At 45.2% G+C, this 26,111-nt stretch overlaps 2 non-coding genes and 3 pseudogenes across 2 annotated transcripts; all 5 read right to left on the bottom strand.

Annotated features, from left to right (window-relative positions):
- Positions 1-1,500: 1,500 nt before the first annotated feature.
- Positions 1,501-1,726, bottom strand: LOC141072586 (U2 spliceosomal RNA; annotated as a pseudogene).
- Positions 1,727-7,815: 6,089 nt separating this feature from the next.
- On the bottom strand, positions 7,816-7,960 carry LOC141072588 (U2 spliceosomal RNA; annotated as a pseudogene).
- A 1,463-nt stretch (positions 7,961-9,423) lies between these two features.
- Positions 9,424-9,540, bottom strand: LOC141072590 (U2 spliceosomal RNA; annotated as a pseudogene).
- Positions 9,541-10,165: 625 nt separating this feature from the next.
- On the bottom strand, positions 10,166-10,355 carry LOC141072587 (U2 spliceosomal RNA). The gene has a single exon (XR_012226708.1). It is a non-coding gene; the product is annotated as a U2 spliceosomal RNA (small nuclear RNA).
- Positions 10,356-11,748: 1,393 nt separating this feature from the next.
- Positions 11,749-11,944, bottom strand: LOC141072592 (U2 spliceosomal RNA). Its single transcript, XR_012226710.1, has one exon. It is a non-coding gene; the product is annotated as a U2 spliceosomal RNA (small nuclear RNA).
- Positions 11,945-26,111: the final 14,167 nt, after the last annotated feature.

Below are 26,111 nucleotides of genomic sequence, written 5' to 3' on the forward strand. Positions count from 1 at the left end.
CAGCTTCCACAGATGGGATGAAGCTGAGGAAGGAGGCAGCCATCATTATACTCCGCCCCTCCACATCTGATTGGAGGGTTAGCGTCACATGGACGCTAGCTCTAATCAGATCTGAGGGGGGTGACTAAAAGGTCACCAGGAGTGATCGCATCCCCAGGGGGCGAAGCCTAGGTCCTCCTGCAACGGCGGGGCGGGTGACCTTTGATTGAACCTGGTCACCCGACCCGCAGGAGCGCGATCTTCTCATGACGCCACATAGGCGTCACTGGTCGGATTGGTACCGACTTTCATGACACCTATGTGGCGTCATTGGTCGTGAAGGGGTTAATTCAAAATTTAACAGTAAATTTCAAAATCCATTTAATATACGGTTCCAAGATAGGGGACGGTTCCTTGGGGGGTCTAGTTTCCAAAATGGTGACATTTATGGGGGGTTTTCACTGTTTTGGTACATCAGGGGCTTTCCAAATGCAACATGGTGTCCGATCTCAATTCCAGCCAAAAACGTCAAATGGCGGTGCTTCCCTTCCGAGCTCTGCCATGCGCCCAAATAGTGGCTGACCCCCACATGTGGGGTATCAGCGTACTCAAGACAAATTGCACAATAATGTTTAGGGTCCTGTTACCCTTGGAAAAATAATAATTGAGGGTGATAAGATCATTTTTGTGGAAAAAATATGATTTTTTAATTGTACGGCTGTATGTTATAAACTTCTGTGAAGCCCTTGGGGGTTCAAAGTTCTCACCACATAACTAGATAAGTTCCTTGTGGGGTCTAGTTTCCGAAATGGGGTCACTTGTGGAGGGTTTCCACTGTTTAGGTACATCAGGGGCTCTCCAAGTGAGACATGGCATCAGATTTGAATTCCAGCCAATTTTGCATTGAAAAAGTCAAACGGCGCTCCTTCCCTTCTGAGCTCTGCCATGCTCCGAAACAGTGGTTCCCCTCCACATATCAGGTATCCGCGTACTCAGGACAAATTGAACAATAACTTTTGCAGTCCAATTTCTCCTGTTACCCTTGGTAAAATAAAAAAAATTGAACCGGAATTATTTTTTTTGTGAAAAAAAGTTAAATGTTCATTTTTTTTTAAATATTCAAAAAATTCCTGTGACGCACCTGAAGGGTTAATAAACTTCTTGAATGTGCTTTTGAGCACCTTAAGGGGTGCAGTTTTTTGAATGATGTCACTTTTGGGTATTTTCTATCATATAGACCCCTCAAAGTGGCTTCAAATGTGATGTGGTCCGTAAAAATAAAATGGTGTTGCAAAAATGAGAAATTGCTGGTCAAATTTTAAACCTTTATAACTTCCTAACAAAAAAAAATTTTGGTTCCAAAATTGTGCTGATGTAAAGTAAACATGTGGGAAATGTTACCTATTATGTTTTTTATGTGCCATATCTCTGTGATTGAAGGGCATAAAAATTCACAGTTGGAAAATTTTCAAAATTTTCGCCAAATTTCCATTTTTTCACAAATAAATGCAAGTTATTTGAATTAAATGTTACCACTAACATGAAGTACAATATGTCACGAGAAAACAATGTCAGAATCACCGGGATCCATGGAAAGATTTCAGAGTTATTACCTCATAAAGGGACAGTGGTCAGAATTGTAAAAATTGGCCCGTCATGAACATGCAAACCACCCTTGGGGGTGAAGGGGTTAAACTGATAAGACCAGATACTACACATGATCTTAGCCAAAAGGCCGAGAAGCGATAACTTGAAATGGTTTGCCGCTTGCAAGGCCACATGGCCTAAGAAAGACACCAGTTGTGGAGAACGAGCCATAGCCTACACTCAGGAATACATTTGAACCAACTCTGGGCGCATAACAAAAGTACAGTTAAGCTGCTTTTTTCTTTTCCCTGGACTCCACGCGCTTTTTATCTGCACAGGCCAACCCATTTTAGGCCACCCTCTCCTCTCATTCAAACGCGCTTCAATACTAGGAAAGAGGCCAGAGGAACACTGCTCGTACACCCCTCCACCGTCCCTAAAAGAAATGTCTTGCCTTAACTTTCCTGGTGCTGGATATTTCAGCCAACGAGCGAGCATAACCTCCACCTGTCAGCTGAGGCTCCCTCAGCAGACTGAAGCTGACTACTACCGCGCAGCTGGTATAGACTCTGGGCTGCCCATTGTGACAAGAGGTCCCATGAATGGAACACATCCTATTTACTGCAGGCAAGCAGTGCACCTAGCTTCTACAAGCCACTAGAATACTCTCAGACAGGTGGACGTAGGCCGAATATTCAAATAACACGCCAGACAAATTGTTTCTTTTTCATTTAATTCATATATGAATTAATTCAAAATTTAACAGTAAATTTAAAAATCCATTTAATATATATTGTCCCCAGATAGGGACGTATCTGTTATTAAACTGATAAGAACAGATCACGTTTCAAATAAGCTTTATTAAAATCAGACATACATCATAAAATTCAAACAAATCAACAAGGACTTGAATAAAAATATGACATAAAACAAACAAAATCTGATTTTAAAACAAGTTAAAAATCTTTAAAAAGAGAATAATACATACATATATAAAACTGAATCCTTTTAACTTGTTGCGTCTTATTTTACCATACATCAGAAAGAAAACATTCCTGTCAGAGTAAAATAGTCATCCCCCATAATATAAAATATACATAAAATATGGCTTAAAACAAATCTGATTAAAAACAATTAAGAGCATAAAAAATAATCAATATACATGTAATTTACATATGCAAATACGAATTCCAGATTTGTAAACACCATAGCTTTTTTGCTTCTTTGACTCCCATTTTATTACAATCTCTCAAATAATAAGTGTACATTTCACACAGAGCCATTCCAATGCAATCATTTACAGAAATAAAATCACGTTTAAATAGTAATATGTTTCGCACCTTCCATAGAGCTTCTTTAAAACAATTTATCATAAGCCATGCCACTCGTGCCTGCTTCATGGTAGGACAATTAATGATCCCATATATAATTACATCACAGGATAGTATTTGTAACCCACATATCCATTTCAGTAGGGTACCCACTATTTGCCAAAGCTCCTGCGCATAGGGGCAGTCCCACATTAGGTGGAACACTGATTCATCTGGTGCACACCTATCCCTTGGGCATCTAGCACTGGCCACCAGCCCCCTATGGTGTTGAAAAGCTCTTGTCGGGAGGCATTGGTGAACTACCTGCCAGGCAAGATCCTTTTGTGGATTACTAAGAGCCGGGCAGGCAACGTTGTTCCATATTAGCCGGCATCTAGAGATGGAGAAATTAGATACATCCTCCATCTCTTCATGACCTTTACACATAATTGTTAGTTTTCGCTGGTCATGAAGAAACTGGTGATCCACATGAGCTAAATCATACTCTGTAATGGTGCTCTCCAAGGCCCTGTATTGCTCCGGGGGTGACAAAAGAAAAGGGCAGTTAACATTCATGGTGAAATTTAATTTCCTAAACATGAATCCCGTTGCATACCTCAGGAAACATGAGAAGGCCCCTTCATTATTTAGACTTTTGCAACAAAACACGAAAAATTTTATAAAAATAAACAGTTTTAAGTTGGGGAATGCCTTGCCACCATTCCTCTTATTTTTACAAACCACCTCCCTCCTCAATTTCTCCATTTTGGATCCCCATAAGAAATAAAACATGGGTTTCAAGAGCCTTTTTAAATATATGGAGTTTGGGGGAAAAACCATAGCAGCATACAGAATAATGGGAAGTAAGACCATCTTAATTACAAGAATCCTACCCTCCATTGATAGCTTACGAATTTGCCACAGGGAAATTTTTTGGTTTAATTTATTTAGTACCAAATCCCAATTTTCTTTTCCATCATTTTCTGGATTAAACAAGATGCCCAGAATCTTGATTCCAGTTGTTTGTGTAGAGATCCGAGGGGGGTCTGATTCCCATTGGCCCATTATCAAGCAGTCACATTTATTAATATTTAACTTAAAACCAGATCCAGCACTAAAAATTTCAGTAATTAAAATTGCTCTGTTAATAGATGCTGAGCTAGTGCCATACACTGATATATCATCCATGTAACCGAGAACTTTAACTTGGTGCCCACCCCCACCTGGAATGAAAATCCCTCTAACCACCTTGTCCTGACGTATCAGGCACAACAGTGGTTCAATGGCGCACACAAATAAAAGTGGGGACATGGGACAACCTTGTTTTACACCAGAAAGAAGCTCCACTTCCTTAGTTAAAAGCCCATTAATTAAAACCTGTGCACATGACTGTTTATATAAAAGCGATATTTTCTGGATAAAAGAATTAGGGAAACCCATCTTTTCTAAAACTTTAAAAAGATAAAAGTGGGAGACCCTATCAAAAGCCTTCATAAAATCCAAGGATAAAATAGCTAATGGCTGCTTTCTGTCTTTCTGATACCAGATCAGATCCCGTATCAAGTTTAAGTGTTCCCAGATTGATCTCCCGGGGACACCACACACCTGATCTGGATGGATCACATGTTTAATGACTGTTTTCAGACGACTAGCAATAATTTTCGCAAGGATTTTATAGTCCATATTTAGCAATGAGATAGGCCTCCAATTCTCCAGTTGTGTTTTATCGCCTTTCTTAAAAATGAGGGTGATCATACTTTTGCGCCATGAGTTTGGTAAAGAATCTGCCATAAAGGCTTCACTGATCACTTGTAGGAAGTCCGTTTTAATGGAATCCCAAAAACAAAGATAAAATTCAATAGGAAGACCATCGGACCCAGGAGCCTTGCCTTTACCAAAACTTCTTAGGGCCTCTTCAATCTCAGTTGGTAAAACATCTTTTTCTAAAAACACCTGGTCATCTTTATTTAAAAACTGAGATAAAACATTAAGATTTCCTACAAGGGTAGTTTCGTCAATCTTTTTGGTATTAAAAAGATCACTATAAAAATTAAAAGTTTTGTCTAAAATACCCTTAGTGGAGGTTTCTCCTTCCAATTCCACAATTACTTGTTTTTTGTCATTTACTTTTTTAAAGAAAAACCTTGAACATGACTCACCCTCCTCCAAGTATTTCACACGAGCATTAAATATCACCTCTTTACCTTTTTGTTCCAGGAATTGGTGGATTTCAGTTTGAATTCTGGCCATCTCACCATCCACATCAGGCACTCCCCACTCCTTAAGCTTATGGAGAGTCTGCAGCCTAATATTAAAATCTCTAAAACATTTCCTTTTTTCACGTGCCTTTCTTTTACCCACTTTAATAAAAAATTCTTTAATCCGAGTTTTTACACATTCCCACCACCCCAGCATGCTCTGTTTTGGATGTTTCTTCCTCCTCCAAGATTCATATTTTGCAACAAAATCCGCTCTTACCAATTCGTCTTCTAATAGGAGTACATTTAATTTCCATATACCCCTACCCACTTTTGCATCCCCAGGAACATGCAAGCTAGCATGTAACAGTGCATGGTCGGAAAAGATGTTTTCCATTAAGCCTGCGTTCCTAGATTTAAAAACATCATTGGAGCATAAAATAAAATCAATACGCGAGGACAGCCCTCTACCCTTCCATGTGTATCCTGGATCAGAAGGGTGGGACTTCCTCCATACATCTAATAACTTAAAGTCTGTCACCAGGTGTTTTAACAGACTTGAGGTTTTGTCTGTTCCTCTAACACCATCACCTCCACTCCGCCTTTCTCCCAACATGACACAATTAAAATCCCCTCCCACTATTACTGGGGATGGACCTGTTAAAAACAAAGATATGTCATTAAAAAGGGAAGCCCGCTCATTTTTCTCTGGGGATGCATAAATATTCATAAAACGATATGTAAAACCATTTAAAACAACATGGGTTAATAAGGCACGGCCTGGAACAATTTCTGTAACTGATAAAACATTTGCATTCTGGGTTTTAAATAAAATCCCAACCCCCGCAGCTTTATTGTCATTGGACCCTGACCAGACAGAGGGTCCTGCTGTCCAGTCTTTATTTAGGTTGGGATATGATAGTCCATGATCAATACTGCATTCCTGCAGGAAAAAAACCTCAAAGTTCAAAGTCATTAACCACGCAAACAAAGCAGCCCTCCTAACGGGGCTCTTTAAACTTCTCACATTTAGTGAGGCAACCCGGATCTCTGCCATATTAAGTCTTTTTTAATGATTCCAGACTCTCTGAATCAGACTCATATAGATGTGATATGGCAGGTGAAAGTGAAGACACAGTCCGTAGGCTAGCAGTATCATCGGAGTCCGTGTATTCCTCGATTAAATTTGTCCCTTCTGGGCTGAGAATATTGACTGTAGTAGCCAGAAAGAATTTACGGGTTGACTCAGGCGAACTCTGCTCTCCCTGAGCCTCCTCACGGCTCCGCTTACCACTGGCACTGGTATCCATCTGGTCCTCCAGGGCGACCAAGACTCCTCCAGGTTTTGCTGCAGAAGGAACGTCCACAACCTCACCAGGGACACCTACAGACACTCTCTCTGGGACGAGATGACCAACAGGTTCGGCACTAGGGTCACCATCTGGCGTGCGACCTTCACCCTCCGGACAAACATCAGGACATCCCTCTGGATAGGCATCAGGACGGTCCTCCGGACAGGTTTCTGGGCAGACCTTGGATCCAACATCAGCGTGGTCATCAACAGGGGTCTCCGTATGGTCGTCTGGATCGACATCTGGATGGATATCTGGAATGGCACCAACCGCTCTGGATTTCCGCCTCTTTTTTGGATCCTTTTCGGATCTCCTCTGTGGAAGTGCCATCTCCTCGCCAGGCGGAACCTGGACACCTGCAGGAGTAGGCAAGGGTGCAGCCTCGGCTGTGGGAGCCGGGCCATCTGGCATGGGTACCGTACAAGCTTCAGCTGAGTCAGACTGTATCAGACCCGCAGTTATGTCCGCAAAGCTCACACCAGTGACTACTGAGCTTGTCCTGCTGGCACCAGCAGGGGGTCCTGCGGAACTAGCCGCAGATGCTCTAGGGCCACCACGAGACCTTGTTCGCATCGGACAATTGCTGAACAGGTGAGAAGACTGTCCGCAACCACTGCAGGTTTTTTCGCCCTTGCAGTCCTTTGAGGCATGACCCCATTTACCACAGTTGTGGCATTGACTCATCCGCTCATTTTTGCAGTCACTCTGCATGTGACCGAGATCGCCACATTTCCGACATCTGAACGGCTGTCCGTTGTAGAACAGGTAGCCGTGATCTTTCCCCAGCACCACTGTGGAGGGGGGGTGCATAAGGCCTTCTACACCCCCTGGGTCAGGTTTAAAGCGCACCATAAAGCGTCTCTTTCCGTTCCAGAAACCGCTTCGCCCTTTGACATTCCCTGTGTGCCTTACAGATGTACAGTATCTGTTCAGGAATAGTTCAATATCCTCTACGGAGACATGAGGGTTGAACATATGCACCACGAGGGGAACGTCCAGTTCGCCATACAAACCCGTGAACACCACTCCATCCAACAGCTTGCTGTATCGTTCGCCCTTGACACGCTCATAAAAGTTTTGACAGACCACCTTGGTGGTAAGCGTTAATACGTACGTGTTCTGTCCCTTTTCCTGCAGACAGTACACCTCGCTCTCCTTCACGCCCAGCAGATCCCTCAGAATCTGCAGATAAAACTCTCGAGGGTTATCATATCCCACATGGTTAGCTGGAACCTCGATCTTAATCGAGTTCCGAATCTGGCCGGCGCCAGACGAAAACTGAAATGTGCACGGCATCTCAGTAGGCTAAAGGCTTTACCGTTTCCACGGACTCGGCCTTTCGCCGGGCGATCGCAACTCGTTGCAAGGGGACCAATCCAGCTCCCTTATAGCAGCAGGGGGGTGAAGTCCCACCATAAGTGAGACGATCCCCCCAGGCCAAGGAGCCGGGTACCCCAAGCACCTCTCAGCCAAAACCAAGGCAGCAACAGTTAAGTTACTACACTTGATCTTAGCCAAAAGGCCGAGAAGCGATAACCAGAAATGGTTTGCCGCTTGCAAGGCCACATGGCCTAAGAAAGACACCAGTTGTGGAGAACGAGCCATAGCCTACACTCAGGAATACATTTGAACCAACTCTGGGAGCATAACAAAAGTACAGTTCAGATGATTTTTTCTTTTCCCTGGACTCCACGCGCTTTTTATCTGCCCAGGCCAACCCATTTTAGGCCACCCTCCCCTCTCGTTCAAATGCGCTTCAAAACTAGGAAAGAGGCCAGAGGAACACTGCTCCTACACCCCTCTACCCTCCCTAAAAGAAATGTCTTGCCTTAACTCTACTGGTGCTGGATATTGTAACCAACAAGCGAGCATACCCCTCCACCTGTCTGCCGAGGCTCCCTCAGCAGACTGAAGCTGACTACTACCTCGCAGCTAGTATAGACTCTGGGCTGAATCATAGATAGAATCATAGAATCGTAGAGTTGGAAGGGACCTCCTGGGCCATCTGGTCCATCCCCCTGCTCAAAGCAGGATTCGCTAAATCATCCCAGTCAGATGTCTGTCCAGTCTCTGTTTGAAGACTTCCATTGAAGGAGAACTCACCACTTCTCGTGGCAGCCTGTTCCACTCATTGATCACTCTGTCAAAAAAAAATTTCTAATATGTAATCTGTCTCCCTCCCATTCAGTTTCATCCCATTGCTTCTAGTCTTTCCTTGTGCAAATGAGAATAAAGTTGATCCTTCTACAATGTGACAGCCCTTTAGATATTTGTAGACAGCTATTAAGTCTCCTCTCAGTCTTCTCTTTTGCAAACTAAACATTCCCAAATCCCGCAACCTTTCCTCATAAGACAGGGTTTGCCGACCGGTCACCATTCTGGTCGCTCTTTTCTGAACTTGCTCCAGTTTGTTGATGTCTTTTTTAAAATTTGGTGCCCAAAACTGGACACAATATTCCAGATGAGGTCTGACCAAAGAGGAGTAGAGGGAAATAATGACTTCACGTGATCTAGACTGTATTCTTCTGTTAATACATCCTAGAATTGAATTTGCCTTTTTTGCTGCTGCATCACACTGTTGACTCATATTCAGTTTGTGATCTATTGGTATACCCAAGTCTTTTTCACATGTGCTATTGCTTAGCCCTGTTCCTCCCATTCTGTATATGCTTTTTTCAGTTTTATTGCCCAGATGTAGTACTTTGCATTTTTCCCTGTTAAAAACCATTCTGTTAATAGAATCACAGAATGTGACACGTGGTCCCATTGTTCCAGTGATCCATTGTGACACGTCAAAGTGTTGGATGAATAGAACACATCCTATCATAGTGTTCCATGAATGGAACACATCCTATTTACTGCAGGCAAGCAGCGCACCTAGCTGCTATAAGCCACCAGAATACTCTCAGACACGTGGACGTAGGCCAAACATTCAAATAACACGCCAGATAAATTGTTTCTTTTCCATTAAATTCATATATGAATTAATTCAAAATTTAACAGTAAATTTCAAAATCCATTTAATATATGGTCCCCAGATAGAGAACATATCAGATATTAAACTGATAAGAACAGATACTACACTTGATCTTAGCCAAAAGGCAGAGAAGCGATAACCAGAAATGGTTTGCCGCTTGCAAGGCCACATGGCCTAAGAAAGACACCTGTTGTGGAGAACGAGCCATAGCCTACACTCAGAAATACATTTGAACCAAATCTGGGTGCATAACAAAAGCAGAGTTCAGCTGCTTTTTACTTTTCCCTGGACTCCACACGCTTTTAATCTGCACAGGCCAACCCATTTTAGGCCACCCTCCTCCCTTCTCGTTCAAACGCGCTTCACTACTAGGAAAGAGGCCGAGGAACACTGCTCCTACACACCTCTACCCTCCCTAAAAGAAATGTCTTGCCTTAACTCTCCTGGTGCTGGATATTGTGACCAATGAGCGGGCATACCCCTCCCCACCTGTCTGCTGAGGCTCCCTCAGCAGACTGAAGCTGACTATTACCGCACAGTTGGTATAGGCCCTGGGCTGCCCATTGTGACACGTGGTCCCATTGTTCCAGTGATCCATTGTGACACGTCAAAGTGTTCCATGAAGAACACATCCTATCATAGTGTTCTATGAATGGAGCACATCCTATAATAGTGTTCCATGAATGGAACACATCCAATTTACTGCAGGCAAGCAGCGCACCTAGTTGCTACAAGCCACTAGAGTACTCTCAGACAGGTGGACGTAGGCCGAACATTCAAATAACACGTCAAGTAAATTGTTTCTTTTCCAATAAAATCATATATGAATTAATTCAAAGTTTAACAGTAAATTTCAAAATCCATTTAATATGTGGTCCCCAGATAGGGGACGTATCAGATATTAAACTGATAAGAACAGATACTGTTGCGCCCCTTCAGTCACCACAGAGGTACTGCACCTTCTCCTAAGGTGTAGTGCCCCACCATCCAGGTAAGGTGGGAAATCCTGATCACACTCCACACCTGCATTCCACACACAGGATAGTTCAGTGGGGCCACCTAACAGCTCCAGGCTGGGGGTAGCACGCCCCAGTGTCCTCCATTTATTCCGCACCACTACATCTGAGTATCTGTACCTACACCACCTACGCCTCCCCGCCATTGCTTCTTCTACACTGCCCTGGGACTACAGCTCCGCCTGTGGGGAGCTTTAACACCTTTGCTGCATACACCATCAGTCCCAGTGGATCTGCACGCAGCGTTGGCTTAACATCACACTTGCCAAGCACCACAGGTGGCGTCACGAACAATTCATATCAACTGTAATATAACTACATCTCCGGCCAATTCATTGGCACCCAGGGCCACGGACCGGCTCATTGTTGCTGAAAAGAAGCAGCCAACAGCACACAAATTGAATAGGATGCACGTCCCAAAGATCCCAGGACCCAAAGGGACCAACATATAGTCAAAAGACGAAAGGGGAACAGCATCCACTCCAGGTGAAGAGGTAAATATCTTTTATTCCGCCAAAAATAGATATTTTTGGCGGAATAAAAGATATTTACCTCTTCACCTGGAGTGGATGCTGTTCCCCTTTCGTCTTTCAGGTCATTGCTGCTGTGACACATCCCCCTGACACCAGCCCGGTACCGAGTACCCCACAGCCCTGGGACGCGGGGGCGACCCAATACTACACTTTATCTTAGCCAAAAGGCCAAGAAGCGATAACCAGAAATGGTTTGCCGCTTGCAAGGCCACATGGCCTAAGAAAGACACCAGTTGTGGAGAACGAGCCATACCCTACACTCAGGAATACATTTGAACGAACTCTGGGCGCATAACAAAAGCACAGTTCAGCTGTTTTTCTTTTCCCTGGACTCCACGTGCTTTTAATCTGCACAGGTCAACCCATTTTAGGCCACCCTACCCTCTCGTTCAAACGCGTTTCAATACTAGGAATGAGGCCAGAGAACACTGCACCAACACCACTCTACCCTCCCTAAAAGATATGTCTTGCCTTAACTATCCTGGTACTGGATATTGTAACCAACGAGCGAACATAGTCCCCCCCACCTGTCTGCTGAGGCTCCCTCAGCAGACTGAAGCTGACAACTACCGCGCAGCTGGTATAGACTCTGGGCTGCACATTGTGACACGTGGTCCCATTGTTCTAGTGATCCATTGTGACATGTCAAAATATTCCATGAATAGAACACATCCTATCATAGTGTTCTATGAATGGAACACGTCCTATCAGTGTTCCATGAATGGAACACATCCTATTTACTGCAGGCAAGCAGTGCACCTAGCTGCTTCAAGCCACTAGAATACTCTCAGACAGGTGGACGTAGGCCGAATATTTAACACGCCACATAAATTGTCTCTTTTCCATTAAATTCATATATGAATTAATTCATAATTTAACAGCAAATTTCAAAATCCATTTAATATATGGTCCCCAGATAGGGGATGTATCACATAGTAAACTGATAGGAACAGATACTACACTTGATCTTAGCCAAAAGGCCGAGAAGCGATAACCAGAAATGGTTCACCGCTTGCAAGACCACATGACCTAAGAAAGACACCAGTTGTGGAGAACAAACCATAGCCTACACTCAGGAATACATTTGAACCAACTCTGGGCGCATAACAAAAGCACAGTTCAGCTCAGTTCAGCTCTACCCTCCCTAAAAGAAATGTCTTGCCTTAACTCTCCCCTGGTGCTAGATGTTGTAACCAACGAGCGCGCATACCCCCCCACCTGTCTACTGAGGATCCCTCAGCAGACTGAAGCTGACTACTACCGTGCAGCTGGTATAGACTCTGGGCTGCCCATTGTGACACGTGTCCCATTGCTCCAGTGATCCATTGTGACACGTCAAAGTGTTGTTAGGAATGGCGGAACGCACTAAATAAAAATGATAATAAAGTGCGTTCGCCGCTCAGGGTCCACCGTGCAGTAGGTGTTACAATCGCTGCTAAGTGATGGCAGGAGCAATATGGCGATATAATGCACACGGGTTCAACTTCACCCGTAGTGCACAGAGTGGGCTCTGTTCACACACAGAGATTTTGCAACACAAAACACAAAGAACACTGAACCTGCTAGTGTCACAGAGTTCAGTCAAAATGCACACACGGTATATGGTCACAGGAGCACGTCCTAAGACAGAGGAGCTGCGTCCTTCTAGAACTACCATGTGTGCGGAGTCGCTACTGCGAGCGCCAAGGGGGGCTGCAACTGCAGCACGGCGTAGGAAACTGCCGCTCGACGAAAAGGCTGGAAGGCAAGCGCGATTTCAGACGCTAGCGTAGTGGTGCGGTGAGCACACTGGCTTAAGGCTTGCCACTGACTGGCGCTAACTACTAAACTAATTCCCTATCACCATGCGTAATATCAGAGGGAAGGGGTTTCAAATGAGTCAGTCACCAGAGTCATATATCCGTCACCATTCACACATAGCAGTATACTTTGGTCTATACTAGCACATGGCGGAATGGCCATGCGCGCTTTTTATAGCCGTGCGGGACCTTCCAGATCTCCGAGATGGACCAATGAGATCTGGAACAGGACCTGGGCACATGACTCCCGATTTCCAATGGGAGATCGTCTCGTGAGCATGCCCAGTAGGAGCACAGAGGGACTTAGTCTCTAGAGCGGTCTGCTACAAAGTAATCTCCTCTGTAGTAGAAAGACAGCAGGAGACCACAGAATGTGAGGCTCTAGATTCCTGCAGAGCAGACGCAGAAACCTGACGCCTAACAAGTGTTCCATGAATAGAACACATCCTATCATAGTGCTCTATGAATGGAACACATCGTATCATAGTGTTCCATGAATGGAAGACATCCTATTTAATGCAGGCAAGCAGCGCACCTAGCTGCTACAAGCCACTAGAATACTCTCAGACAGGTGGACGTAGGCCGAACTTTCAAATAACACGCCAGATAAATTGTTTCTTTTCCATTAAATTCATATATGAAATAATTCAACATTTAACAGTAAATTTCCAAATTGAAAAGTTGGCAGGCCACAAGAGGGGGACAATGTTTCAAAAATGACATATCATTGCATGAGGGATGTGGTAGGAATTGAATAACTTAACTACACGTGATACTTGAATTAAGGCTGGAAGTACTGAGGGCAAGGGCTGCAGGCCTTGTAGCAGGTGGGTGTGCAGAAATGTATCTATCCAAAGCGAAACACATTACTGCAGCTTATCACACCTGTACCTACCAAGCAGCAAAGGCCAAGATAGACCATTATTTAAATTACAGATTGAATACAGTGCAATGCCTTCCATATAGAGGTGAATAACACTTGCTGTAGCAGAGTTGGTCAAGTTAAATCAAGGCAAAGGAATTGGAAATGTGCAACTTGGACCAAGAAAAACTAATTGCAGAGCAACTACATTTGAAAAAAGCATTCAAATAATGCTTTGAAAACACTACTTGAGTGGATTTCAATTAAATCTGTCTTTGGAAACCGCTTAAGAGAGCTGGGCTTTCTGGAATTGGGAAAAATTTGCTGCACCTGCTTTGTCTGGAGCGATAGTTGTGGAAACAGATTAAGAGGGTGTTTGGATTTGGGGACATTATAGCGGAAATGCCCTTGTGGAATAATGGTTATCTTCCGGTACTACTTGAACACCTGTCCGCCGAATTCTGGACTCAACACTGTCTCCTCGATAGGTGATTTGCATGATCATGGAAACCTGTTGTCTTTTGAACAATTACAGGTTAAATGAGATGTCCTGAGATCCCAATTCTTCTGCTATTTGCAATTAAGGTCAGCCTTTCAGTCACACATGAGATGTGTGGGTGTAAACAATGCTATTTCGTCTCTACCCTTGATAGGAATCCTTAAATCGCAGGGTCCCCAGGGTCTCATCTCCTATCTGTATACATACATGCGGTCAGTAGGAGCAGAATCCGCCATAAACTCGGTTAAAGGGAAATGTGAAAGGCTCATCCCCGATATACAGGGAGAGGAGTGGGAGGAAATTCTGGAATCTCCGATTAGGGTGTCTCAGTCTATTAATAACAGAATGATACAACTATATATCATAAACCAATCATATCTTACTCCGACTCGACTCTTTAAGATGGGCCGATTCCAATCATCGGAATGTTTGAGATGTCATTCATTAGATGCAGACTTTATTCACATGATCTGGCAGTGTCCTATCACACAATATTGGAAGGAGGTGATGTCATTATTATCTTCCCTGGTACAAGTTCCTGTTCCCGTTGAGCCACTGGTGTGTTTGTTTGGGGTATGGGATGAGGAGACATGGGGTAACTATGCTGGGATTTTTTTACGGGAGACGCTATTTATGGCATGAAAGGTACTGGCACTGTGGTGGATGGGGGGCTCATGTCCCTCCCTTAGGATCTGGATTGATTTGGTGAATCCGATTATTCCATATGAGCGCACGCTGTATCGAAACAGAGGATGCCCGGGTAAATTTGGGAAGATCTGGGAGAGGTGGAATTCCTCTCATCTTAAGGCCCCGTTACACATAACGATGTCCCAGTGATCCCACCAACGATCTGACATGGATGGGATCGCTGGGACATCGTTAGGCTGATTGCTGGTGAGCTGTCACAGACAGCCGCTCCAGTGATCAGGACCAGCGAGCAACCTGGTTTCTAATGTAAACATTGGGTATCCAGGAGCCGCGGCTCTTGGATAGCCGCTGTTTACCTTGGAAACTGGCGTACACACTGGTTTTCAAGGTAAACATTGGGTATTTAAGGGCCGCGCGGCTCCTGGATACCCGATGTTTACATTAGAAACCAGCGTCCAACGTCGCTGATTGCTGGTCTCTCGCTGCCACACGCAGCGATGTGTGCTGGCCAGCTGGAGACCATCGATCAAAAAATGGCCCAGGACGATCGAGCATGATCAGCGATACCGGGCAGGGGGGCCGGTCGCTGATCCCCTTTTATACACAGCGATCTCGCTGGCGAGATCGCTGTGGCATCACAAAATCAGCGATCTCGCTAGCGAGATCGCTGTGTGTGACGGGGCCTTTACTCTGTAGAGTGGAGACGTCGCATAATAAATAGCTGATTGTGTGCAACTAGGTTGCGAAATAGTAGTTTTGTAGTTATAGTTATGGTTTAGAAAGTTAGATAGGCTTTATCACTTGAGCAATAATCTGAAAACTTGTGTAATTTAATTGACATTATGTTTATCCTGTATATAAACCGGTATGCACATTTTGCTTTGCATTTAATGCTATGTGAAATATATCTATTCTGTACAGTACTTATCACCATATGCAAGTATGTATGCTGCATACTCTGTTTGTGGTTTAATAAACGAATTTAAAAAAATTATGGATTTATTCCACATTTCAGCGAGTTTTCTCGTTTGGATTCTGGGTGTCCAGGGGCAGACGGGTCTGTTCAGAAGAATATGTGGGCGGTGGTCCAGCAGAATATCTCCAGGTCTCAAGGGAGGTACAAGTTTGTCATTGACAGGAAAAGAACCCCAGGTCCTGTGTTTCGGGTTGGGGAGAAAGTTTGACTCTCCACGCGAAACATTAAATTGAAGGTCCCATCAGCCAAGTTGGGCCCCAAGTTCATTGGCCCATACAAGATTGTGGAAAAGATAAATCCAGTGGCATAGAGGTTGGGTCTTCCAGTCTCATTCAAGATCCCTAACGTCTTCCATAAATCCCTACTAAAAACCTTTTCAGGCAGTCCGGTTGGTACGGCGGTCGGTACAGTACCTGGTTCATTGGAAGGGGTATGGGCCGGAGGACAGGTCCTGGGTGTCTGCCCGTTTGGTGCACGCAAATCGCTTAGTTAATGCATTTCATTCTAGGTATCGTGGTAAGCCTGGGGGTCCAGTGCCCCCCATGTTGCGAGGGGGGTACTGTCTGGCTTGGTTTTACTAGGGTTAATTCCTGTAGCCTCACTCTGACCCTTGGTGGACTTTTTATAGCCTCCATCTGGGAATTTCCCTTGTCAGTGATACTTTCGCGCTTGGCTGAGTGTGTTGACCCCCGAGTGTGTTTTGTGCCGTGTTCTGGTTTGCCTGATACCTTTGTTTTTGACTCAGTCTCATCTCTGGACACTGCTTGTTGAATTCTGTCTCTGTACCTTCTCTGTCCATTTGGTATTGACCTCTGCTTGGCCCCGACTATCCGTTCTGCCTAATCTCTTGGTACCCTCGTGCTATCCCGTGCTCTGACCCCGGCCTGATCTGGTTTACGTCTCTATCTATGCCCCTGGGTAGCTCTTTCCTGTAGTTACCTTTCTAGCAGTTTTCCTTCAGCTCCTATCTCCTCAGAGCTTAGGCCACGTCTCCCAGCAGTCAGATGCTTCAGGTCTTATCAGGCTTGAAGCAATCTCTCTTTAGTCTGTAAAAAAACAAAAATACAGGCCACATATTGATCAGTGTCGTATCTCCGTCAGACGCCTGAACTATCTGTGGGCTACAAATTGTGGCATTTCAGGCCTACATTCTCCTTTTTTGGCTGTGTCTCATCGTAATTCTATACAGAATTTTCTGTAAAAAAACAAACATACAGGCCACATATTAAGATAAGATAATCCTTTAATCGTCCCACCATGGGGAAATTCAGAGCATTACAGCAGCAAGGCAGGAACAAGTACAGATACAGATGCATAAAGGCATTACATTTGACAGTAGGTAGGTACATATACGAAAAAATAGATATAACCGGACTATCACAACTTTGGATCTATCAGTTCACTGTTTGGGTCGTTCTCCGTTTTGGACAGTGCTGGTTATACAGCCTAACTGCAGCAGGAAGGAAGGACTTTCGATAGCGCTCCCTCTCACATTTAGGATGAAGTAGCCGGTCACTGACAGTACTGCACATCTTTGTCACGGTCTCATGCATGGGATGGGAATCATTCTGCACCATGTAGCTCACCTTGGCCAGTATCCTCCTGTCGCCTACTTCCTGAACTGGATCAAGGGGGCATCCCAGAACAGAGCTGGCCCTTCTAATCAGTTTGTCCAGTCTATTCCTGTCCCTGGTTGATATGCCACTACCCCAGCACGCCACACCAAAGAAAATGACTGATGCCACAACAGAGTTGAAGTAGGATGCAAGGAATGCCCCCCTAACTCCAAAGGCTCTCAGCCTTCTGAGCAGATAAAGCCTACTGTGGCCCTTCCTGTACACTGCATCCAAGTGATGGGCCCAGTCAAGCTTATTATTGAGGATCACGCCAAGGTACTTATAGGTGTTTACTATCTCAATGTCATTTCCCTGAATGTTCACCACTACTGGTGGATTTTTTCCCTTGCGAAAGTCCACCACCAATTCCTTGGTCTTCCCGGAATTAATCCTAAGGTGGTTCCTCTGACATCACTCCACAAAAGCTTGGTTAGTATCTCTGTACTCTCTTTCATCTCCTCCTGTGATGAGGTCTACTATTGCAGAGTCATCAGAATACTTCTGCAAGTAGCAGCTAGATGAGTTGCACTTAAAATCCGCAGTGTACAGTGTGAAGAGAAAAGGGGCAAGAACTTTACCTTGAGGTGCCCCTGTATTGCAGATCACCGTGTCTGACACACTGTCCCGATCCATTACAAACTGAGGTGGGTTTGTGAGGTAGTTAAGGATCCAGGTGGAGAGTTGGAGGTCCACGCCAACAAGGCCCAGCTTGTCTCTCAGTAGACCTGGCTGTATGGTATTAAAAGCACTATAGAAATCGAAGAACATTATTCTCACAGTATTCTCAGTTTTCTCCAGGTGAGAGAGAGTCCTATCTAGAAGGTGGATAATGGCATCATCCACACCAATGCCCTGTAGGCAAACTGGAGATGGTCCATATCCGAGCTCACTAGAGGACGGAGACGTGTGAGAACCAATCTCTCTAGTACCTTCATCAGGTGTGATGTCAATGCTACAGGTCTATAGTCATTAAGGTCTTTCGGATAAGGTTTCTTCGGAACTGGTACCACACACGATAATTTTCACAGTTTTGGTACTATACCTATTCTCAGGCTCATATTGAACAGATATGTAATGATCTCACTCAGCTGGTGCCCGCAGGTTTTGATTAGCCTTGCACTTATGCCGTCAGGACCTGCAGCCTTCAAAACTTTGATCTTATCCAGTTCTTTTGCAACCTGGGTACTTGTGAATAACAGACCCTGGCTCATTTGACAAGTTGCAGCAGGGGGTGAGGTTATTGTAGCAGAGAGGTGTGAATGGTATGCAGGGGCAGGAGCAGCCAGTGTGTGATTAAATCTGTTAAAGAATAGAATAAGTTCATTAAGCCCCTCTTTATCTACAACCATCCTGGAGACAGTCTGTCTATGCCCAGATATAGACTTTAGACCCTCCCAGACTTCATGAATCCTTTTCTGTGACAATTTCAGTTCAATCTTTCTCTTATAATTAGCCTTTCCCTGCCTGATTAGATTCTTCAGATCTTTCTGCACCTCTCTCAGCCTGCGCTTGTCACCTGATCTGAAGGCCATCTTCTCTTTGAGAAGAGCCTTTATTCCGGGGCTGATTCATGGTTTATTGTTAGAGAAGCACCTCACTACTTGTGGGTACCGTGTTGTCTACACAGAAATTAATGTAGTCCGTTATACAGTGTGTGAGATCATCCATGTCATCACCATAGGAATCTTGCAGCACATCCCAAGTGGTTGTTTCAAAGCAGTCTCTCAGAGCATCCTCACTCTCCTCAGTCCATATCCTCACTGTGAGAGTGACAGCAGGTTCTCTCTGTACAAGTGGCTTGTACACGGGTGGGAGGTGCACTAGGTTGTGATCTGATCTTCCAAGGGGCGGTAGGGCTGACGAAGCATATGCCCCTCTCACATTGGCAAAGAACAAGTCCAATATTTTGTTGTCTCTAGTGAGGCAGGTAACATACTGTGCGCAACCGGGTAGTATGGATGCTGGAGACACATGATTGAAGTCTCCCAAAACCAGAAGGAGTGCTTGGGGGTGAAGGGACTGCATCATGCTCACTGTGGATTGTAGGACCTCAGTGGCGGCATCAGCTTTCGCAGAAGGGGGGACATATGCAGCTATCATGATTACATGCGATAGTTCCCTCGGTAAATAAAAAGGTGTCATGCACACAGCTAATAGCTCAATGTCCTTACAGCATGTTTGCTCTTTGACCACGATGTGCCTAGAGTCACACCATCTATCATTCACAAATATCGCCAGCCCTCCGCCTTTCCTCTTACCGCTCTCCCTTGTCCTGTCCGCGCGAATGAGTTTAAAGCCATCCAACGAGACAACAGTGTCCGGAGTACCTTCGGTGAGCCAGGTCTCTGTAAACAGCAACAAACTGCACTCCCTTAATTCCCGATGTCTGGTCAGCGCTGACAGTTCGTCCAACTTATTCCCGAGTGACCTCACATTGCCCATAATGACGGAGGGAAGAGCAGGTCTATAGCGCCTTCTTCTAGCTTTCCTGAGGGCTCCAGCTCTGCAACCTCTTCTCTTAGTCCTCCTTATTTCTGGTAGAATGTCCTCTGGTCTATTAGCAGCATGCTGCCTTGTTGTATCCCTAAGCAGCAGTATAGCTTCTCTGGAGTAGACAATAGGGTCTTTTTCAGTTCCTGGATTTCCCAACACAATAGATCCAAGTAAAAACAAGGTAAAAAGTCCATCGAAGGTCCAGGTCCTCTTATGGTTTTCCATAGTGCAATGTCCTTTGGAGTAACAATAAAAAAGAGAAAGGAAAAATAGAAAAAATAGAGAAAAAAGGAGAGCAAAGAAGGCACTACTGTAACAGGCTACCACTCCAGTGGCGCCAGAATTGTAATATTGATCAGTGTCTTGTTTCTCCGTCAGACGCCTGATCTATCTGTGGGTTACAAATGGTGAAATTTTAGGCCTACATTCTACTGGGTTTTTTTTGCTGTGTCTTCCCCTAGTTATTGACACCAGTTTGATAACCAAAAATACATTTTTACCTACAGTCCAGATATTTTAAAGTGTGGTTTTCCCGCACACGGATCACATACAAGTTCGCTACCAATTCAACCATTTGTAGTGAACGTGGAAAATAATGTAGTCCATTTAAAATTAGCAAGGTGCGTGGCAAGGGACAGGGAAGTGGATGTGATGGTGATGGTGCATGCAGAGGCTGAGGCCAAGGCCATGGGCAAGCTGAAATTGTGCCACAACAAACACCGACATCTTCAAGCATGACCTTCCTGTCCAAATTCATAGGCGACCACACAACACCACTATTGAAACCAGAGCAGTGTCAACAGGTTGTTGGTTGGAGAGCAGATGTTTCCACTCACTTTTCCACCACCACCAGCACCCTGTCTTCCACATGGTCAAGTCTGAGTAGCCTTTAATCTGGACTGCATATTCCTCACCCTGATTCTCCTTCCTCCCGCCATGCCGAGTGCCCGGAGACAACTAATCCCACCACTTGGACACTCTGAAGAGCTGTTCACTTTTCCATTTATAGATTCGGGCCTCTCGCCTGGTCCACTTGAAGCGGGGCAAAAGGAGATTGCATGTAGCGATGCCCAAATATTTGAGCAGCCACGGTCACAAGAAGGCGACAGTGGGAACATGCCACAAGAGGTGGACGATGAGACACAATTGCCAGCAAGTCAGAAAGAGGACCAGGGTGCGGAAGTGGAATCCGAGATGGTGGATGATATAGTAACTGACCCAACCTGACAGGAGAACATGCAGAGCGAGGACATCAGCAGCACATGGGGAGGGAGGCGTAGCACCCCAACAGGCAGGAAGAAAGAGTGTGTTGGCTGCAGACAGAAGGCGGGCAACCGTTCCTGGTAACACCAGCACGACGGAAGTTGGCAGTACCACTGTTAGGTCTTCCCGAGTCTGGTTGTTTTTTAAAGAACCCCAAACAGGCCATTTTCACCACCTGACATGCCCGCATCAGCAGAGGTAGCAAAACTAACAGCCTGACCACCACCAGCATGATCAGGCACATGGCTGCAAAGCACCCGACTTTGTGGGCTGAACCCCAGGCTCCAGGAAGTGTCTGAAAACACTGTTTCTTCCACTTTTGTGCGTGCAAGCCAATCCCCTGTCCACGGTGTATGTGAAGATGCCTCCTGCCCTGCACCTGTCGTTGCCCACACTCAACCACCACCATCAAACACGTCCACGTCCTTGTTCCAGCGCAGCCTTCAGTTGTCCATAACCCATTCATTGGAATGCAAGCGTAAATACGCAGCCAATGCCCCACAGATCACAGTACTAAATTCACACATTTCTCATCTGCTTGCGGTCGAAATGTTGCCTTTTTGGCTTGTGGAGATGGAAGCTTTCTGCACCGATGGCGGTGGCCATCCCATGGTACTCGGTCCCCAGCCGCCACTATTTCTCCCGATGTGCCATCCTGACATTACACAAACACGAGTCCCTCAACACTACCTGTGCCTTGAACAATGCTGCTACTGGGAAAGTCCATCTAACCACGGACACGTGGACAAGTGCTTGTGGGCAGGGACGCTACATCTTGCTGATGGCACACTGGGTTAACATAGTCGACACCGGGACCCAGACGGACCTTGGAATGGAACACGTCCCCCGACACCGAGGATTGCGGGCCCTTCGTCAATCAGGGTTGCCCCCACAGTCTACAGCTTCCTGCACATCATTCTCCTCCTCTTCAGCCTCCATCTCAGAAATGAGCACATCAGCCACAAGCTGAAAGCACTGCAGCCCTGCCAAGTGGCAACAGGCTGTGCTGAAGCTAATATGCTTAGGTGACAAACCACACAATGCTGAAGAGTTATGGACAGCTCTGAAAGAGCAGGCAGATGTGTGGCTGACACCGTTGAACCTACATCCAGGCCTGGTCATGTGTGACAATGGCCGGAACCAGGTCGCGGCTCTGAGGTGAGGCGAGCTCATACACGTAACATGCCTGGCCCATGTGCTTAACCTCATTGTTCAATGTTTTCTCAAAAGCTACCCAGAGCTGCCAGATGTACTTTTGAAAGTACACCGCCTGTGTGCCCATTTTCGAAAGTCAGCTCTAGCTTCCGCTGCCCTTGCCGTGCGTTTGCAGCCTCCTGCTCACCGACTGTTGTGCGATGTCCCCACGCGTTGGATCTCTACACTGCATATGTTGGAAAGGATTTGTGAGCAGAAGAGGGTAGTTGTTGACTACCAGAATCAACAAGCCCATCGTTATTCAGGTCAGACTCCACACAAGACCTCAGGAGTGGAAATGGATGTCAGACATATGTATCATCCGCAAACTTTGAGGAATCCACCAACATGGTGAGCGGCGATGACGCTATAATTAGTGTCACCATCCCACTTCTCTGTTTTCTGAAAAGCTCTCTGCTTACAATGAAAGAGGATGCATTGCAGGCATGGAGCAAGGAAGCATACAGGGTGATTACACACAGCCCAGCCTCATGTCATCCCAACGTGGATTGGTTGACAATGAGGAAGAGGAGAAAGAACAGGATCTACTTTTGTGCGCTATAGACGGTACTACAAGCACAACTGTCATACTGTCTTATTCAGTGTGGATGGCCTGAGGTCAGGGAGGAGGAGGAAGACACCATGGTCAGTAGTCCTGTTGGTGAGGACACAGAAGGCTTGCCTGTTACCAGTCTGGCATGCATGGCTAACATTATGTTGCGCTGCCTTTCCCGTGACCCTCGCATTATGAAAACTTACGGTGACATTCATTACTGGTTGACACCTCTAGACCCACGCTACAAGGAGAACTTTCAATCTCTTCTTCCAGAGGCAGACAAGTCTGTTAAAATGGTGCAGTACCAGAGGGCACTTGTTGCGGAATTATTAAAAATATTCCCATCTGAAAACGCTGGTGGCAGACGTCACAGTTCATTAGACAACCAAGGAGTACAGGCAAGAGAGACAACTCCAATCCAGCAGAGGCAGGAGAACAATGGCATAGTTCTTGGAATGTTTTCTCAGACCCTCCTATCGTCCTGGCCCTGAGGCGCGGGGTAATGTGACAAGGAATGGAATGTTTTAGAAGATGCTGAGGGAGTACCTTGCTGACCGTACCAACATCCTCCTTGATTCCTCTGTGCTTTTTAATTATTGGGTATCCAAGCTGGACACGTGGCATGAACTGGCTCTCTACGCCATGGAGGTCCTGGCCTGCCCCGCCACTAGCGTTTTGTCAGAGTGGGTTTTTAGTGCCGCTGGTGGAATTCTAACTGATAAGTGCATTCACTTGTCAACTGAAAAGGCAGACAGGCTGCCTGTGATAGCACTTCTGCGGTGTTGCTGTCAGTGTGTCAAGAGTGGGAGAAGAGGGTTGCATTGACAATCCAACACAATGGGCAGCACTTTGAACACATTTTATAAGTGGTCATGAACTTGTAAATAACTAATGAAAGAATAAAGTTACTTTAAAACCAAGCACACCATTGTTTTTCTTGTGAAATTCTCTATAAGTTTGATGTGTCACATGACCCTCTTCCTATTGGAAAAAATAAAGTTGGATCCAAAATGGCCACCACAGTCACCACCCATCTTGAAACGTTTCCCCCCTCCCATATACTAATGTGCCACAAACAGGAAGTTGATATCACCAACCAATCCCATTTTATTTAGGTGTATCCATATAAATGGTCCACCCTGTAGTATGTCAGCTTGACCTAACTATATGCCATTAGAGTGATAGCCATCACAAAAGTAACCGGTACAGTAATAATCATTAGCAAAATGTTCCTTGTAGCAATAATTTTCTCAATAAATACTGAGCTGGTCGCCCAATAAAGTTCAGAAATCACTTGGGACACAACTGCTTGCATTTGTACTCTGATTTCTCCTGCAGTAAGCTTCTCACATACAATTTGGCAGCACACAATAAGATGAGAATACACGCATCCCGTGTGCCCTAACAGTTTCAAAGGGTTATTGGGGTGCTTGTAACTTTGTGGCAAGGCGGGCCTTGCATTTAATGCATAGGCTAACAGTATGGCAGTACCAAAAGAATAATGTGAACTTGGTTTTCCTGTGGCCATCCAGTACGTGGGTTCAAAGGCTTATTGAGGTGCATGTGACTGTGGCAGGGCAGGCCTTGCATTCAATGCATAGGCTAACACTATGGCAGTACCAAAAGAATAATGGGAACTTGGTTGTCCTGTGACATTCCAGTACATGAGTTCAAAGGCTTAATGGGGTGCATTTAACTTTATGGCAGGGCAGGCCTTGCATTCAATGTATAGGCAAACACTATGGGAGACCCACTTCCTTCTAATGGGAACATTTGTGTCATGAGGCCCTCCTGTGCTACTTTGGTGCAGGGCAGGCCTTACATTCAATGCATAGGCTAACAGTATGGCCGTACCTAAAGAATAATGTGAACTTGGTTTTCCTGTGGCCATCCAGTATGTCATTTCAAAGGGTTATTGGGGTGCGTGTAACTTTGTGCCAAGGCAGGCCTTGCATTCAATGCATAGGCTAACAGTATGGCAGTACCAAAAGAATAATGTGAACTTGGTTTTCCCGTGGCCATCCAGTACATGGGTTCAAAGGCTTATTGGGGTGCACGTGACTCTGGCAGGGCGGGCCTTGCGTTCAATGCATAGGCTAACAGTATGGCAGTACCAAATGAAAAATGGGAACTTTTGCTTCATGTGGCCATCCAAGACGTCTGTTCCAAGGGTTATTGGGGTGTGTTTAACTTTGGGGCAAGGCAGCCCTTGCATTCAATGCATAGGCAAACACTATGGGAGATCCACTTTCTTATAATGGGAATATTTTTTCAGGAGGCCCTCCTGTATGTCTCGTGAAAGGTGTATTGGAGTGCGTCCTAATTTTTTGCAGCCCAGCCACTCAATGCATAGGCAATAACAGTATAGGAGACCCACTGATTTATAATGGGCCTTTTAAGAATAGTAATGCCGACTGATGCCCCTATAAAAATAGGCTCTGTGACTTTAAGCGTCACTCCTTCATAAATGAAACAAGATGTGTCTGATGAGGTGTCACACATCACATGGCCAGCTAAGGTTGTTAAATGCTACAGTGACATTTCCTAGTAAATGCATTTCTGTTGGTTGAAAGCAATGGTAACGTTGGGGGTTTCCAATATATAGGTCCCCCCAAAGTCACTTCAAACCTGGACAGGTCCCTAAAAAAAATAATTTTGTAAATTTTCATGGAAAAAAGGAAAAATGACTGCTACATTTTTAAACATGAACCAAAACAGAGAAAAAGTAGCATGCAAAACACAGGGATCACCAAATAAATAAGGAATAAATCTTTACTAAAGTGACAACATGACAACACTGCAGAGATAAAAACAGTTAAAACAGCATGTAGCAAAGAAAACTCACACACAATGGCCCACAAAAGGGCCGTGCCCTTGCCAAACCCCAATGAACAATGATACTACACAAGCTACACCATGAACATATTGTATTCATACTAATATGGTCAATCAATTAGGGCATACATGCCGGTAAGTATGGTAAAGAACAATAAGTGGAGAGGCTGATACCAAGCAAGTCAGAATATGCGTAAGCCAATAATCCAGCTAAGGCTGGTTTCACATTAGCGCTTTTGTGCGCAGCGCATCGGGCGCACCAGTGCGCATGCGCACTGCGCACCTATATTTTACATGATGTGCGCATGGTCTTGCGCATATTTGCGCTTTCGTGCGCATGCGTTTTTTTGTCTTTTGCGCCAGGCGCGTCAGACGCAACATGTTGCATTTTTGGTTCCGCCCTGTCTCGTTAAAACAA

Source organism: Dendrobates tinctorius, unplaced genomic scaffold (assembly GCF_039654945.1).
Source record: "Dendrobates tinctorius isolate UK_male_01 unplaced genomic scaffold, ASM3965494v1 ptg000276l, whole genome shotgun sequence".
NCBI lineage: Eukaryota > Metazoa > Chordata > Amphibia > Anura > Dendrobatidae > Dendrobates > Dendrobates tinctorius.